A 13043-nucleotide genomic window follows, 5' to 3' on the forward strand; every position below is an offset into this window, starting at 1 on the left:
TAAAATGTTTTAATGGTGTTGATCAGTGTAATGAAGATTGCATAATTTTTATGTTTTAATTCTGTCTATTGGTTTTCAAAATGAAAGACTTTGATTTTGTAAGTGCACTTTTATCTCCTGAAAGATTCTTTTCTAGTGTTTAGTTTATATTTTAAGGCTGTTTGCAAACTCGAGGTGAAAACAGTTCTATTACAATTTGGTAAGGACATGACATTGCATATCTGATTTTAAAATGTACTTTGCTGGCAACGTGTAATTTTCTGAAATGTCTTAGTAAGACTGTTGTTTGCAATCAAAAGGTCTGTGCTTCAAATACAGGGTAATGCATGTTTTTTGTCCAAATTTATGGCGATTCAGACATTGTTCTATGTAAATATGGGGTTTGCTTGAAGGTTCAGTCTATTTTTATGTCCCTCACTATAGTAGTGGGGGACATATTGTTTTTGTCCTGTCTGTTGGTTGGTTGGTTGGTTGATCTGTTTACGCCAACTTTAACATTTGCAATAACTTTTGCAATATTGAAGATAGCAACTTGATATTTGGCATGCAAATGTATCTCATAGAGCTGCACATTTTAATTTTCTGAAAGGTCAAGGTCATCCTTCAAGGTCAGAGGTCAAATATATGTGGCCAAAATCGCTCATTTTATGAATACTTTTGCAATATTGAAGATAGCAACTTCATATTTGGCAAGCATGTGTATCTCATGGAGCTGCACATTTTGAGTGGTGAAAGGTCAAGGTCATAATTCAATGTCATAGGTCGAATATATGGCTTCAAAGCGGCGCAGTAAGGGGGATTGTGTTTTACGAACACAGCTCTTGTTGTTAACTGCCTTTTTAGTCCCTTACCAGTGTTTCACTAAAGTCCGTGTACTTTGGACTCATTTCAAGTTGACATTTGAAGCTTTTACTTTGTATGATTCTAAATATGTGTCAATGCTGTCGGTTGAATTTTGAAATATGAAGTTTTCCATTTTTTGTAGATTAAATAATTTGTAAAATGTTGCAGTTTCGTCAATCAGTTTTATAAGATATTGAGCTTTAGTTATGATGCAGATTGTAAGATTCTTAATATCTTTCAATATTGTGGATAAGTTTTTGAGATATCAAGCTTTGAATTTTATGCAAATTGTATGATTTAAAATGTTTTAATTTGTTGATCAGTGTACTGAAGATTGTATACTTTTTATATGTTATAATTCTGTCTATTGGTTTTCAAAATGAAAGACTTTGATTTTGTAAGTGCACTTTTATCTCATTATGCCCCCCTTCGAAGAAGAGGGGGTATATTGCTTTGCTCATGTCGGTCGGTCTGTCGGTATGTCAGTCTGTCGGTCCGTCCACCAGGTGGTTGTCAGACGATAACTCAAGAACGCTTGGGCCTAGGATCATGAAACTTCATAAGGTACATTGATCATGACTCGCAGATGACCCCTATTGATTTTGAGGTCACTAGGTCAAAGGTCAAGGTCACGGTGACGCAAAATAGTAAAATGGTTTTTGAATGATAACTCAAGAACGCATACGCCTAGGATCATGAAACTTCATGGGTAGATTGATCATGACTCGCAGATGACCCCTATTGATTTTGAGGTCACTAGGTCAAAGGTCAAGGTCACGGTGACCCAAAATAGTAAAATGGTTTCCGGATGGTAACTCAAAAATTCATACGCCTAGGATCATGAAACTTCATGGCTAGATTGATCATGACTCGCAGATGACCCCTATTGATTTTGAGGTCACTAGGTCAAAGGTCAAGGTCACGGTGACCCGAAATAGTAAAATGGTTTTCGGATAATAACTCAAGAACGCATATGCCTAGGATCATGAAACTTCACAGGTAGATTGATCATGACTCACAGATGACCCTTATTGATTTTGAGGTCACAAGGTCAAGGTCACGGTGACCCGAAATAGTAAAATGATTTTCGGATGATAACTCAAGAACGCTTTTGCCTAGGATCATGACACTTCATAGGTAAATTGATCGTGACTCACAGATGACCCCTATTGATTTTCGGGTCACTAGGTCAAAGGTCAAGGTCACAGTGACAAAAAACGTATTCACACAATGGCTGCCACTACAACAGACAGCCCATATGGGGGCATGCATGTTTTACAAACAGCCCTTGTTAAAGATTCTTTTCTAGTGTTTAGTTTATATTTTAAGGCTGTTTGCAAACTCGAAGTGAAAACAGCTCTAGTACAATTTGGTAAGGACATGACATTGCATATCTGATTTAAAAATGTACTTTGCTGGCAACGTGTAATTTTCAGAAATGTCTTAGTAAGTAAGACTGTTGTTTGCAATCAAAAGGTCTGTGCTTCGATTCCAGGAAAATGCATGTTTTTTGTCCAAATTTATGTCAATTCAGACAGTGTTCTGTGTAAATATGGGGTTTGCTTGTAGGATCAGTCTATTTTTATGTCCCCCACTATAGTAGTGGGGGACATGTTGTTTTTGCTCTGTCGGTCTGTTGGTTGGTTGGTTGGTCTGTTTATGCCAACTTTAACATTTTGCAATAACTTGCAATATTGAAGGTAGCAACTTGATATTTGGCATGCAAATGCATCTCCTGAAGCTGCACATTTTGATTGGTGAAAGGTCAAGGTCATCCTTCAAGGTCAGAGGTCAAATATATGTGGCCAAAATCGCTCATTTTATGAATACTTTTGCAATATTGAAGATAGCAACTTGATATTTGGCAAGCATGTGTATCTCATTGAGCGGCACATTTTGAGTGGTGAAAGGTCAAGGTCATCCTTCAAGGTCAGAGGTCAAATATATGTGGCCCAAATCGCTTATTTTATTAATACCTTTGCAATAGTGAAGATAGCAACTTGAAATTTGGCATGCATGTGTATCTCATGGAGCTGCAAATTTTGAGTGTTGAAAGGTCAAAGTCATCCTTCAAGGTCAGAGGTTAAATATATGTGGCCCAAATCGCTTATTTTATGAATACTTGTGCACTATTGAAGATAGCAACTTGATATTTGGCATGCATATGTATCTCATAGAGCTGCACATTTTGAGTGGTGAAAGGTCAAGGTCATCCTTCAAGGTCAAATATATGGGTCAAAATTGCTCATGTTATGTTACTTCTGCAATATTGAAGCTAGCAATTTTATATTTGACATGCATGTGTATCTCATGGCGCTGCACATTTTGAGTGGTGAAGGGTCAAGGTCATCCTTCAAGGTCAAACGTTATATACGGGGACATTGGGTTTCACAAACGCATCTTGTTGTGTATGTAATTAATTTTGCTTAATTTTTGTGATCCCCCACAAACAGCGGAGGGATATTAATTTGGCATTGTCCGTCTTTCCGTCTGTCCGTCCGGCACTTTTGTGTCCGAAACCATATCTTGGAAGTGCTTTGGCAGATTTCATTGAAACTTGGTATGAGTATATATATATGGATAAGAGGATGATGCACGCCAAATGGCATTGTACATCCTTGAATAATAGCGGAGTTATGACCCTTTGTATTTGAAAAAAATGCTTTTTTTGTGTGTCCAGAGCCATAACTTGTATCCAGAAGTATAATGGCGGGGGATATCAATTCAACGAATTTGCTTATTAAATCAGTTTTTATTTTCATGATAATCATTTAGTTCGTACTGCAACTTATGATGGATTGTTACTACTATCTCCAATTATTTGTTTGTCATGGGTCCGTCACCATTTATCTCTTATATAATACTTGAATTGAGCATTTCACAATCTGACAATCATGCATATCATTTATTAGTTTCATAATAAAACGTCTGACAAGGGTCAGATAATTTTAACATATATTGTTGTTATAATTTGTCATGTGTTGTATGAATAAATGACACTTCCATGATAGAGAAAATTTACATATATTTTTAGAGACATTTGTAAAATGAAAATGAAATAACTATACATTTTACAGTGGCTATTCGTACGGCTAGACAAGAGGCTAGCCGCACGGCCCCGTACGGGTAGACAATAAGTTTGCCGTACGGCTCTGTACGTATAGCATTTCCTATGGATATTGTCTAAGTTAAAGACAACCATTTTCAGTGAACTGATAAATTGCTTGTATGAAACCATATATTTATCCATTGTCTGAACGACAATTAAATTATTTGTGTGACTCCATTTCTGAGAAGTACCTTGGCCGTCATTGAATTTCATTATATCGATGCCGCAACTAATTAAAACAGTTTTCACTCCTTACATAGGAAAGTCGTCTTATTAAAGAATCAAATAAGAAACCGATTTAAATTATGTGTGTAAGTCAATTTCTAGAACGTAACTTTGACAGCTGTCGTCATTAAATTTCAAAATATCGATGCCGCAACTCTTTATTACAGGTTTTTCACGCCTTAGGAACGTCGACTAATTAATGAATCAAATAAGCAACCGTATGACATGAAAGGAAGCCGTGAAAGATGAAGAATTTTTAAAGCGAGATTATACGATTTTTTCAAATATTTATTAATTTACATAAAATGTGTAAAAAAACCAACTTATTAAACATATATTTGAACATAAACTTAAATAAAAGTTAAGAAGAACATGTGTCGATATATGCAAAATAAGCCAGATATTAAATTCTGAAATCGAAAATGTATGTACAGTCGAATTCGCCAGCATGTAAATCGTGCATGTACGATGTGAATCTAAATTTAGTTTAACGGTTCATTTTTAGTGTGAGCGTCATCTAACGCTAATGTTTTTGCAAATCGGTATGTGCGTAGAAGCCTTAAAGGGGCCTTTTCACAGATTTTGACATGTTTTGAAGTTTGTCATTAGATGCTTTATATTGATGAATGTAAGCATTGGATTTTTAACGCTCCAGAAAAAAAATAATTTAAAAATGGAAAAAAAGTAGCCCGTACAAGGGCTCGAACCAGTGACCCCCGGAATCCTGGAGTAAAAAACGCTTTAGCCTAATAAGCTATCCTGCCAAGCATACATGAGAGGTGTATTCTATACCTGATATAAGCAATCTTCGTAGTTTCACAAATTTAAACGATAACAACAGAACTCTCCAAATTATTCAATCGTTTCGCGTTGCAACGCTCTATAATTTTTAGGTTTTTAAATCGTGAAAAGATGCATATAATGGCTATATTAGACCATGGTTAATGTTCAGTAATACTGATTCCTCACAAATATCATAACTAAAACGAAAATTTGCGAATCTGAAACAACTTTTTTCAATTTTGTCAATTTACCAAACCGTGAAAAGATCCCTTTAACTATGACATGGAAAGACAACCACTGTCCGTTGCAGCAGACTACACATTCTACTAGCGTCTGCTAGGAAAGATAACCACCACATTTGCCTGTTTATAGTCCACCACTCACTGGTGCACTGCAGTTGGTGTATATGAGTAATAGAGTTTAACAGCTTGTAAAACGATATTGGCCAGTCTAGTGTTTATCATTGAAAATCTGCACATACTGGCTGCTTTCAGAGAAAACAGGGCTTAATGCATGTCAAATAAGATAAGCCTGTGCATACTGATTAGCTTGTGCAATGCAAACACGCTAAACAAGGACGACATGTCTTATTTTATAATGTTTAAAGGGTCTCTTGTACTGGGATGACAATTTATGCATAAGCATTTAGCCCTGTTTTCCCAAAACGAAGCTAAAAATATATTTTTTATTAATGATTTAAAAAAACACATCTGAACCTGTGCTTTAAGACACACTCTTTATAATTTTGAATGGATTGTGTTCATTCAAAACTTGCAATATAAAAAGCTATAACATAATTTTTTAAACTGAGTTGCGTCTAAACTTATACAACAACGAACACCTACAGTGACGTCAGCGCTTTGATAAATTCCTGCAACCATTTATACGCCACACGAACACTAACTAAAAATACGAATGCTTCAGTTATAGGCTACTATTCCATCTGTCCGCAACCGCATATCCGCATCCGCAAAAAATAAAATAAAAGTAGAAATGCACTGCACTTATTCCATTCATCCGTATCCGCATGCGAAAAGGCGTCCGCAATAGAACGCTCAAGTGAGCATTCTTGGGCTACTATTCCATCTATCTGTAAATGTATCCGTATCCGCAAAATATACGGACGCTATATTCCATTTATCCGCATACGTCGAACGTATCTTTATTTTTGTATATGGATAAAACTAAAAATTATAATTTTTGAGATAATTATTACGAAGGGCAAGCTGCTAAGCGTGAATTTAAGTAGATATAAGGTACAAATCATCGTTCTGTCCGTAAAAGGATACAAATGGTAAATACCTGAAACATCTTCTTTTAGTGCATTGGCTATGATTTTCCATACATTTAAACTTTAAAGTATAATCAGAGTCCCGATATGCAGAACTGCGTTGGTTGTATAATTCCGGGTATTTTTTTCACGAATTCGATAGATTTTCAGTTTATTTTTTAGATGACAGATACTCTCATCGTGCTAAATGCCGTCCGTATCTCGTCCGCATCCGTTTGCGGATAAATGGAAAATAGCGTCCGTATAACGATTTTGCGGATACTGACGCGGATACGGATGCGGATTGATGGAATAATAGCCTTATTGTAGGAAAATATGTACGAAATATCTTCGTCACAATCGGCTCGGGCGCTTATTTGTCTTTGCTGCATATTACTGATTAACAGCACTAAATGACAATTCTATACTTTATAAGCCGTACGGCTAGACAATCTCTATAGGAAAGGCTATAATACGTACAGCGCCGTAAGGCTAGCCTATTGTCTAGCCGTACGGGGCCGTACGGTTAGCCTCTTGTCTAGCCGTACGGGAATGTACGACTAGCCACTGCCTTTAGTTATTGGAGGTTTTTATGTATTATACCCAGTCGCAAGTGGTATAGGCTATACTCAAATCTTTTCGTCCGTCTGTTATTGGATACTGTGATGGGTTATGTATCACATTCAATGTTTTTTTTTGTTTATAAGACAAAAACAGGATTTTTTTCAAAATACCTTCCTTTTAACTAATTTAAAAGCATTTTTACAGGTCCATTCTTGCGAAGCAATAATGCAAGTTAAAGAACTGGTTTTACAAGTCCCTATTCGATATTTATGACATAACTATGACTAAAATCTTCAGAATAGTTCAAAGCACGAAATGAATACCTTTCTGTTGGACATGAGGAAGTGGACCGAATATCGATGACTGGATCATTTTCCACGAAGGCACATAAAACTACAGTAAAGTTCCGCTACTTTCAGCTTGGTCTTAATAGCATGTCGGACTAAATAATTAACAGGGTATTTTGTTCTTTATTTAATACTTTGGGACCATGCAATCTTGAAAAATTGCAATTTACAGTGTTCAATGTGGTCTTAATAGCGGTACTCTTCTTGTACTAGGAATCGCTGCGTGTTTTAGTCATTATCTTTGAAATCCTTTTCGAAGCTATCATAAAAAACATTTATACTCGTGTCACGCCAGGGTGACATCACGTCAGGTTTAAACACAATAAGTAAATACATATTGTTATAACGTTTAAATATTCGTTTGACTGCTATTTTTCATTTCAATTTAATAATCCTATAAATGTTTTGTTTTTGGTTGTTATATCTATTTACCATTAACGATCCGCAACTGCTTTACCTTTACGTATCTTTGCAATGAAACTGTTATAGCGACAACTGTTTCATTATAGCTGCTTGCATCACACGGACACCACTGTTATATAATTCAATGATTTCTACAAGGATGATTCTATCCTACATTATCTCAATTGTTTAACCAAGGACATTGTGCTTTTAAAAGTTCCGGCGACTACATAATCACGCAACAGGAGAAAATAACACGATACGTAGTCAAATAATGCAAAAATTCAAAAAAATATTAAAATAACATTAAACACATATTTAGTTCACCATTGTGTCATTCCCTCTGTAAAATGAATTCGACTCAAAATGTTATTAAATGTATAATGCAAGGAAACCATGCAGAGCGATTCATGCATAGGCCACACAAATACAAACAAATCTGATCGTGAGAATTTAATATATCAAGTTTGAGGTCGAGAAGATCTTAACCACAATTCTAATGCGAGTGTCGCAAGATATAACTATGCTCAAGGCCAACTCATTTTTTAGCAAACAATGTTTCGTATTTCAAGTGACACTAACTCAGGGATCCGGTATGTCGGTATCAAGTATCACAGAGTATACATATATAAAAAAATAATTGGGTCATGGGGACCCAGATATGAGGTTTAAAGTAAAAAAATGTATATGTTATTTGTCTGCAGAAATAACTAGATATATTAAGTTTTGAGTTATATATAGGTTGTTGAAGGTAATTCGCATAAAACACGCTATTTTTCAGTTGGATACTAGCATGGGAAAGGGAAGTACCCAACAATCCGGAAATATATCACAGACCCTATAGTTAACCCAGTATGAGTATATATATATATATATATATATATATATATAAGAAAAGGAAATATCGCCCCATTGGTGCAAAAAGGTACCATGTGACTTATAATGTCAATGTCACATGGTACCTTTTTGCACCGATTGGGCGATATGTGGCTGGGATTGAGATTTTGACCGTTTTGGCGCTGACGTTGTTTCCGAAAAAAATGACTTAAACGTGTGACTACCGTTTTGCATACTTTTTCAAGCCAATTCTTGCGATAAAGCAATTATTTTATTTAGAAAACATACACCAAGATAATTAAGTTAGAAGAACAATAATGTTCCGTACTTTCTTTTGGTTTTAATATTGTTTAAATTAACCACAGCTTATTAAACAATGACACAGTAGGGCACAGTTCGACATTCTTAATTTTCGAATAAACATCTTGCTTTTTTAAAGGTGAGTTTTTCTTAATATTGAGTAGGTTTGCTTCAACACATTGCAAATTTATTAGTAAAATGAATCTCTTCCATCACTCATGGTGAATGTATGAGCCGTTAGGGCCGTGTGGGTGTCACAATGAAGATTTCAGACGATATATCTTTGTCAAGTTTGTGTGTTTTACCCGAAAGTTGTCAAAATCTGAAACACTTCTAAATTTAACATTTATTGTTGAATTTTTCTATAATGACAGTAATAACATTTCGTTAAACAGTTTAAAGCATATATTCCCCTTAACGTTTTCTATAACTTTATGTACTTGAAGATAACTGTCAAACAGTTGATCAGTTTACAGCAGCCAAATGTGAACTGAATATGGTTGTTCAATCAAATTTCCTTTGCAAAACTTTGTGCAATCATACAATAGCATGTAAGCAATAACAATTTCATTCGTAGTGACTACACAATTAATGTGTCAGAAATATGATAAAATCTATTTGATATTGTAAGTAAGTATATTGTTTATGTTTCTCTTCTTGTCAGATTTTCTAGTTGCGAATGTCCATATAAATGTTTGTGTTCATGACCAAGTCGAAAATATTTTTAATTATTGTCTTAAGCTGCAACTCTATGTATTTCAGCCAAAAATACAGATTGGGCGAAATAACAAAGTACGAACACCAAAAGATTTGCAAATTATTATCAGGTATGATATGACCATGTAAATAATTTTAAATTAACACCGAAATAAGCACCTTTGTACAGTTTTCACATCATGAACCATAAGCGCCAGCACATCTTCTATTTAGAACGAGTGTTGGATCGGAAGTCTACGAAGACTTACAGACTGCATTTTTTCATTATATGTGTTAAGCTTTTAAACAGTGTTTTCCTGTAATTTTACAAATGATTATCTTATTCAAAGGATATTTTGTTAAAAACACAGGATTATGTAATTAAAGAAAAAAGTTTAACCAGCAACGTTCATCCTGTCTTCAACACTATGGTGACAACAATCAATACATGTATGATAAAGTAATTAATTAAACATTATACGTATACAATATATTGTGTTGTGATTCACTGTTTGTTTGAACAGATAAAGTGTTTTATTCCAGACCTAACAGGTCATTTTTCATCAAGGAATAACAAACATACATGATATGCATTTATTTATATGCATGAATCTGTTATACATAATATCAAAGGTGTGTATCTTATGGGTTTTTTTTAACAGTCGATCATCCATAAATGAACATATTAAGAATGTTAAGTATGTTTAGGGGATATAATGTATGCATTTTTTAATGTTTCTGTAAACTAAGAAAGATACATGAAAACCTGTTGTATGATAAAAAACTCACTCGTCGTGAACTCACTATAACATATTTGGTACAGTATAATAAATATATTGCGTTGTATGCCTGGTATGTGTTCTAAGAATAATATCACTAATACTGTTGTAGTTCATGACATCAAGATATGTGATGTAAACATGTGTGTTCATGTTATGTGCACATGTATATTATATTTTACCGGTAAACAAACTTACTGTTCTATCACGACAGCCCATATTGAATATGATGTCACCATTTGGATTCTCGAATGCGTCAGCATAGCAACTCTTAAGTTCAAAAAAACATACATGTTATACGCAAGTATGTTTTTCAGGTAGTACACCATTTACATCAGCCTTCAATTTCAACTTCATGCTTATCCATTTGCTAATGTTACATTAACTTTACTTACGCAATACAGCATGAGTATAGAAGATTGTAAAGAAATAAAGGTTTGTAAGTTGAACACATAATAGCCGCTAATATAGAGGTCATAATTATCAACGTTCATTGTTATAAATACTTGACAACAAGATGCAGTCAATTTAAAATGATGTGAAAAAATTGTGCTTAATTATATATTTATAATGCGACATGTTCATTGAAGATTAATGCTACGCGTAATGCAGATTTAAGTGGGGTAACACAACAATAACCGGCCATTTAAAGTGTGTACCTCGTGTGATTCACACGTCACAGTGTAAAGGCATTCTCGTGTCAGAGGTGAATCAGTACAGGCAAGACAGACATCCGCACCTGCAAATAACACAATCGATAAATATAAATATGTTTACCTTAACAAGAAAGATAATTACAAATTAAGTGTACATTTGTAGCTGTTCATCGTAACCAAAAATAAACATTTGACATCTTTAAGATTGAGTGACGATTTCCACAGAGGCGTCTAAAATCCATCTATTAACCCATGCAATCTCTGCAATATACTTACGTCTGGTTCTCAAGCACGTTATTAACTACGAAACACTAAATCGAAACTGTATCAAGCCACACAGATTCGACTTCGTTATGAGACCAAATATTCGTTTTAAAAATAAACATTAAATCTAATTGATACGAGCCTTAATGTTTTAGCAGCAATTAACATAGTGAACACATTTATGGTGTACAATTAAATATATTGCTCTGTTAAAAATATTCCGTAAATTAAAAACAATGCAAAAGGACGGGCTATGCAAACACAAAAACATAGCTCAAACCAGTGCCATTTCGTTAACAACCCATATATTGTTCTGCTGAAACATCACGTTTTAGGTAATGAATATGCTTACATAATGAAATTGACGTTAACACGTGTTTTCATTCCTGCATTTGGTGTTTCTAATTTCAACAAACGACAACGATTTTATTACTTGTGAAATGTTATTCTTTAGTTATACTTTTTGTTGAGCGTGCGAAAATAAGTTACTTAAAATAACTTACTAATGTTTAACCAATATGAAATGTTATGTACATATTAACTGAACGGGTTGGTTACTCTTTTGAATTTGGAACACAATAATCGTGTTCATTACAAACTTTTCTAATATAAATTGAATGTTTTTTGTACAATGTGATGTATCGTAGACAAGTTCATTGTCTGCGAATTCATCGGGGTTTGTGCGGCAGGTTTGAACCATTAAAGGTAAGAGGTGTTCTTATTTGTTTTAGGGCTTTACAGTATACATAATTATGATCTGGCTAGCAGTTTGTATATGTGGCTGGGAACGCGATTTTGACTATCCTGGTCAGAAAATGACTTTTTCAGTTAAGCATGTATTATGAAAGTGCTACATCTTAATAATCAAAATCCGAAATTTGAGCATTCAATTCCTAAAAATGACAAAGTTATGCCAGTTTTTGTGTATCATGTCACAAACGCCGAATCGAGCTGTTTTGTATGAAATGACGTTTCAATTCAATGAGTATCATTACATGTTATGCTGATCAGTTTGTGTTGATTCCAACTCCATTGTTTTCGCGTATGTCGATGAACATAATTGATTACAAAGTACAGAGTTAATTGCAGTATTATAAACCATTAAAATAATGGAAACAAAAAAGTTTTTAATTTAATATTTATTACCATTTTAAAGAATTTAAGACAACAATTAACAGCAGAATCAACAAAATAAGTTTTTGACATATTGGGAACATTGTAAACATATTCATAATATTAAATATGTATGCGCATTTTCTGAAAATAGGCATGTATTCAGAAATTGAACATTTTGTATAGCTTCAAACTTTACACAAAAAGAACTGCTCATGATACAATTTGTGTTGTGCGTCTATATTGCCATATATATATATATATTTATTTTTTTGCACTTTTCAATTGTTTTTGTTCAACGATAGGTCAAATTAATGAGACAACATTAATTAACAGTTGCTATGACAACAGTAAATTGTCAATTGCATATACATGATATTTGTTATCAAACAAAGTCACTCATTGCATAAGCGGTCTGAAAACATGCTTTTCAACTAAAACAAAATTAAAGCAACAAGCACTACATATTTAATGCCAAACATCACCATAGTTTGAACTTATCACAACAAAATGTGTGTTTATAACAAAAAAATATACACATAACATAAACACATACATTTATATCACATATATTGATGTCAATATGACCTACAACTTAGTGATATTTTTAGAACACAAACTATGCATGTAATACAGTGTATTTACTTTGATGTAAAGAATATGTTATAGTGAATATCACTATGAGAGAGTTTATTGTCATTTATCATAAAATAGAGTTAATGTATTTGACTTAGTGTGCGGAATACACAATGTCCAAATTGACAGTAAGATGTAAACTTGGTAATCTAAGTTTGCACCAGAATTGGAAATTCATATTTGAAGATTCTTGATTCATTATAAGCAACCTTCTACAAA

At 33.9% G+C, this 13043-nt stretch overlaps 1 long non-coding RNA gene across 1 annotated transcript; it reads left to right on the top strand.

Annotated features, from left to right (window-relative positions):
• Positions 1-7: 7 nt before the first annotated feature.
• LOC127834845 (uncharacterized) lies at positions 8-3795 on the top strand. Its single transcript, XR_008028247.1, has 2 exons — positions 8-1450; positions 1596-3795. It is a non-coding gene; the product is annotated as an uncharacterized LOC127834845 (long non-coding RNA).
• Positions 3796-13043: the final 9248 nt, after the last annotated feature.

The sequence above is a fragment of the Dreissena polymorpha genome, chromosome 6 (genome assembly GCF_020536995.1).
Source record: "Dreissena polymorpha isolate Duluth1 chromosome 6, UMN_Dpol_1.0, whole genome shotgun sequence".
Taxonomy (NCBI): Eukaryota; Metazoa; Mollusca; class Bivalvia; order Myida; family Dreissenidae; genus Dreissena; species Dreissena polymorpha.